Source organism: Mastigoproctus giganteus, chromosome 6, assembly GCF_048544385.1.
Source record: "Mastigoproctus giganteus isolate SK-2022 chromosome 6, ASM4854438v1, whole genome shotgun sequence".
NCBI lineage: Eukaryota > Metazoa > Arthropoda > Arachnida > Uropygi > Thelyphonidae > Mastigoproctus > Mastigoproctus giganteus.
In genome coordinates, this window is record NC_143580.1 from 211,301,632 (window position 1) to 211,307,631 (window position 6,000).

Consider the following 6,000-nt stretch of genomic DNA (forward strand, 5'->3'; position numbering starts at 1 on the left):
AGCTTGCTCCATTTGAATAGCATTTATTTAGATCTGTTCAGATTTTCTGGACCGAAAGCGGCAACCCCGATGCAATGAATTCCAAAGATTAAATATGAAATTTATAGTCAGTGTAACCAAAAGTTAGTAAAAAGATAAAATTTGATGGATAATGGAAGAAACTATATTCTCGAGTGACATTATCACCAAGCCTTTCTTATAAAGTATAATGCAAAAAAAGAGACCACTTCATTTCCAACTTGATATTGTCCATTTTTGAAAATAATGGCATATGCAGGGCTGCATTAACCCATAGGCGAATATCTGATTGAGGTGTATAAGGCTTTGAATGGTTTGAGCATGCTCAATGTTGATGGGATTCTTCTTATCGCTATTCTGAAATTCAAAGCACTAGGATTTCGCTAGTATATATGCATCATATAATGACGGCCCATTAGTCTTAAACCCTCATAACTTTAATTTTGTTAAGGCTAGTCTGTGTACAATGTTTTTTTTTTTGGGGGGGGGGGTGATTATAAAGTAGTCAATTATGCTGTTCTTCTATACACTATGGAAAAGATCTCGGTTCGGATCTCGTCTTGACTGCATTCGAATTTTTCACAACGCAGCCGGGTTAGACAATCTAGAGCAAGGATCGCATGTTCTTTTCCCTCTCATCCCCTGAAACTCAAGTTTTCCATCCAGCGAAAGCAAACAACATTCGACAAATATACCAATAAACATTGCTGTACGTTCACAGGCAAGAAACATTTTTTGGCATATCTTTATTTCCATAAGAGGGAGACCGAAAATAAGGAAGCATATTAAAATCATGCAATACTTAAAAAGAGAAAGAAAGGTATTTCAAGAATTTTCTTAAGGCATTTATAGATTGTTAGGTAAAGGCTGCGGAACGATAAGTTCTTATGTGCTTATCGAAAATTATTTCTATTAATAAAAAAATTAAGATATTATAAACTACGGGCAAAGATAAGATACAATTCTATTCCTTGTAAAGCCTTTTTTTTTTAACGTAGTAACTAGTAACATAGCCGGAGATTAACAGGATTATATCCGAATGCCATAAATACACATGAAGCTGTAAGCCAACAACATCCTATATTAAGCCTCTTTATCGTTTGCTACTTATCGAACTCCTCACAAGGTGGCTTTAAATCGACGCGCGTTTATTTTATTTTTTTCCTGTCGTAATTCTACCTGATACGCCTTAACACTCAAGGTCATGTAACGAACCTGTACGAAAGAGGCCGTAAGGTCTTAATGGTCGAGAGTGACGGAAAGAAGGAAAGAAAAAAAAAAAAAAAAACTATGGCGGGCGACAAGTCGTCAACCTTCTGATGTAGGCGGTTTGTGTGGGGTGACGTGGTCTGCCACAATACATCACTCCTGACAGTTACTGGTTAGTCAACCAGGTGTGAATGATGTTGCAAATTGTCCCTTTTTCTACTCGCATTTTGCAACCGATTCGACCCTGGTGTGTCTGGACAGATGGTGAGGACAATAATTACATTTACTCTTCACATCAAAAAGGTGACCACACTCAATGAGACACAAGGTCACCACCCATGGTGGGTGGCTTGACTCTGGACACACGAAAAGGTAGTTTGTATATTATCCCTCTAGTTATCAGCAATTATTCTTTTTCTTTTCTTTTTTCACGTCTTACAATTTCATCCTCAACGCACATTAAATACCTCAACGTGCCAATTAACTACGAAAAAAAGTACAGTGAATTGGGCATTAAAAGCCCACTTCTAATTAAGGCTTATTAAATCACTTTTAGTTGCCTTTTCTTAATATTTGGATGTCGCGGTTGTCAGCCTACTTTTCTTTTCACTCTTCTTTAAATCCCCCCCTCTATTAAAGTCAGAAGACCTCCCCTGTTTTGTCGGTAAAAAATGTCACCGCAAGGTTTATTTATTAAAAGACATAACAAGGAATATCTAATTATAATGTACAGTTATGACTAGATGCCAAGACGTTTTTAGCTTAGAAATTGTAACTTTATAAAACGTAATAATAAATAAATAAATACTGTACATAAAATGCGGTTGCGTTATCATGCAATGCTGCCAGTGGTGAGATCCCACCCTGGATGGTCCATGAGTTTTAATGACTGATTAACCCCTGGGGACAGTTTCTGCAAGTTCTTGGTAAGTGGAAAGTGGAATTTTGCAATACTTTTCTAATTAATGTTATGACTAGCTCTCCGCTTGAAGATGTCTTGTTCCGGCTCTCATAACATGCGAAAGGTGATGAATTGGATCTATGTCTGAGCTGTGGGCTGGATAGAGCAGGTTCGTCATTCTCTTCAAACCGCAGTTGTACTGACCGCGCTTTGTGACGTGGACCGTTATCATGCTGATATAAATCCACTGTCCACAAAAATCCACAATGCAGGTGAAGCAAAATTGTTCAGAATGTACAACAGAGAGCTGAATTCATGATTTCATCAATGACAAGGTGAACCAAGTTCAAACCACTTAAAACATGCTCCATACTATCACTACCACCACCACCACCCAAGCTCACTGCTGGCGAAACCGATCCTTGGATGAAAGTTCTTTTGCGGCACCCAAGTACGTGCATCCATCTGACTCCAGGACTGTGTAACGTGATTTAACATTGCATTCCACATCACTTTCTTACACTACTGTAGTCCCAATACTTCCGTTGTCTGCTTCAGAATAGGCGGTGACGTACAATGCTGGGAGACTGCTTATGAGCAGCTTAAGACCATGGTAACTCATTCTATGGAAGTATTTTTATGATCGCGTATGATATAACCGTTGGTTACATCAAAAGCCATTATATCGAAGACTGCAGACGATTCTAGTGTTTTGCAATAATGCAAATTGGGGAGTAAGAGCTGTAACTTATAAAATCGAACACCCGTTATTCAGAAAGAGTGTTTGGTGTAAGTTTTGTGTGTTTCGTGATAAACATGGCAAGAAATAAGAAACTAAGTGTCTAAAAAAGAAGTGCTATTATAACTCCGTATAAAGAAAATTATTCCATGAGAAATATTGTAAAAACACTAGGTGCTTCATTTAAAGGAATATAAACTACCATTCGACGATTCAAGAACACTGGCAGTTTAAAGGACAAACCATGATTAGGACGATCGCGCGTAACAACGGAAGCACAAGATAAGACCATAACACTAATTTCTAAACGCAGTCAAGGACTTATTGCACCTGAAATCAGAGCTAAGCTCAATAGGAACCGAGAAACTCCCGTGTCTACTTCCACTGTACAACTTCGTCTTAAACATATAGCGGTGTAGCGGTACGAAAACCCTTATTAAAACCGAAATATCGAAAGAAACGGTTGGCCTGGGTTATGAGCCGTCAACGTTTTTTGTTGGCCAATTGAAGAGTGGAAAAACGTACTGTGGACGGATGAATTCAAATTTGAAATTTTTGGATCCAAGCTTAGAGTTTATGTAAGAAGATCAACTGGGAAAAAAAAAAAAAAAATGGTGCCACATTGGTTCAGTGCCTACAGACAAGCACGGTGGTGGTTCCATCATGATCTGGGGTTGCTTCTATTTTTCTGGAGTGGGTGACATCGTCAGAATTGAAGGAATTTTAAGAAAACATGGCCAAAAAAAAAAAAAATTTAAACATAATGCAATATCCTCTGAACTTTGTGGAAAATATTTTACTTTACAATAAGACAATGACCCGAAACACAGCATTAAGCTGTGCAGGGACTTTCTAGCAACTAAACAACAGGGGGGAAATATTGAAAATTATGGTGTGGCCACCCCAATCGCCTGACTTAAAACGCAATTGAGCTTTTATGGGACCATTTTAGACCGTCAAGTCCGTGAAGCTTGCTCACCTTCACAAAATTTATGGGAAACCTTGCAGATTGAGATACTATTATAAAATTAATCGGCAGAGTTCCCCGTCTGTTTAAGGCAGTGATAAAATCTCGTGGAGGATATTTTGATGAAAAAGCAGTATATTCGTTAATATTAATCACTTCAATATTTATTACTGTAAATTTTTACAATGCTGAATAAAAAATCTTAAAATACAGTACTCGTGTTTTTTTTTTTTTTTTGGCATAGCTAATTTAAAAAATAAATAACGAAAACTGTTGTCATACGCTGTGATTCCAAACTTTTTGGAGGGAGTGTACATACAAAAATTACATCTTTTCATTTCTCGGGTATATAAAAAATAATACTTATTAGGACTAGACGCCTTACAGATCAAAATATATGTTTAGTGGGTCCTCGGGAGGGTTTCAATTAACAAGCATCGAGGGACATCTCTCATTGTTAGGTTTAAGCTTTCTGTCGTCTGGACCTTTTTTGTCATATTTGGGCTGAAGTTTTTGAATTCGATTTGAAAACTGGACTAAATATTTGCGATTTCTAAATATAAATTTTACCTGATTAACTGCATTTTTTTTTTTTTTTTTTAATGAGAAGTTGTTCCTTCATCTTTTGTCCAAAAACATGATCGCTGTACTTTTGAAACGAACGTAAACCCACTTCATCTGAAACAAAAAAGAAGAAACGCAACGGTCGTATATGAAGCACACCTGTTTGGCTGTGAACAGTTGTGGGTACGGGGACAGTTTGTTTCTTATGCTATAACCGTTACATTTTGCTTCAAATAAAATTCATTTGTAGGTTCCTTTCAGAAATACATCCATGACATTCCCAAATTTTCGAGGATGGGAACAACTTTCCCAGGGAGAAAAGACAACTTATTGGGCAAAATTTAAATTTAAAAATCATAAAATACTCAGTCCAATTTTAACATCAAATTTAAAATTTTCAAAAATAAGTGAGACAGATCTCTGAGCCTTTAAATTGAAATACTCTGTATAAATGAAAATACGTTTCAGATATTTGGGGATTACTCGAGAAAGAAAATTTGAAAAGTTTGATCAAGACCAAAATTTTAGCGCATGTTTTTTTTTCTGGTTTCTGAGTCGGGTTTAAAAGTCAAATATCGATTCCATATCCCCCAGTCTCCCCTCCCCTTTTTTTCAGAAACATTGCTATAAATTTAGAACAGCAGCTACGATTATTTTCAGAATATCAGGATTTCTTTAGAATATTCTTAGGGACCTTTATAATAAATTTCATGTCGACAGATTAGTCCATATGTCCCGTGCATCCGTCTCCGTTAGGAAATATTGCTATACAAATTCCACAGATACTCATCGTGTGGTAAAATTTTGGTATACTGTATTTTCATCAGTAATATAGATTTTGATAAATCGAATGTCCCTGAAATGGAATGCAATGCGTACATTACCTAACTTTTGTTTTCGTTCACAGCACAGCTGATTCGTGGGAAAAGTTATTACAAGCAAATTCGAAGTGCAATTTATACCGAGGTGAGGTAACCAGGCCACTAGGTATCAGCGTATCGGGTCTCTATGTTGCGTGGATTCTATAGTCGGTTTGCCTCACAGAGGTAAGAAAAACCCAAGTTACCGGGAATTAGAAAACTTCCGTAGTTTTAAAATAAGCAGAAAAGTACAGAACTAATGGTGCCTGCTTTCCACTTCTCTGAATACAATAAATTTCAATAAAAATAATCTTCTCGGAATCTACCAGGACACACTATGCAAAATTGGTTTGGATCAAACTATAAACACAGAAGTAACTGGTGGGAAGGGAATCAACAAACAGACATGGTAACGCATTACTCAGATTTTCATTTGTGAAAAGTTAGTCAAAAACTCAATTTCACAAATGCATAATACATCACTTTTAGAAAGACCAGGTAAGATATAACTCACTTTTATAAATAAGATAAGAAACCTAGGTAAGGACCTTTAATGGGAAATTTAGCACTGTTCTGCTTTAACCAGATTGCGATGGTGAGCCTAATAAGGCTCGTGACACCTCCAGACCACATTCTCTGCTCCAGAGGGCTCCCCGAAGGGGGCGTTCTCTCTGCCGCCCTCTTCGCCGCATCTTTAGAACCCTTCCTATCAAACCGTACTAATTTTACCACCTACGCAGAT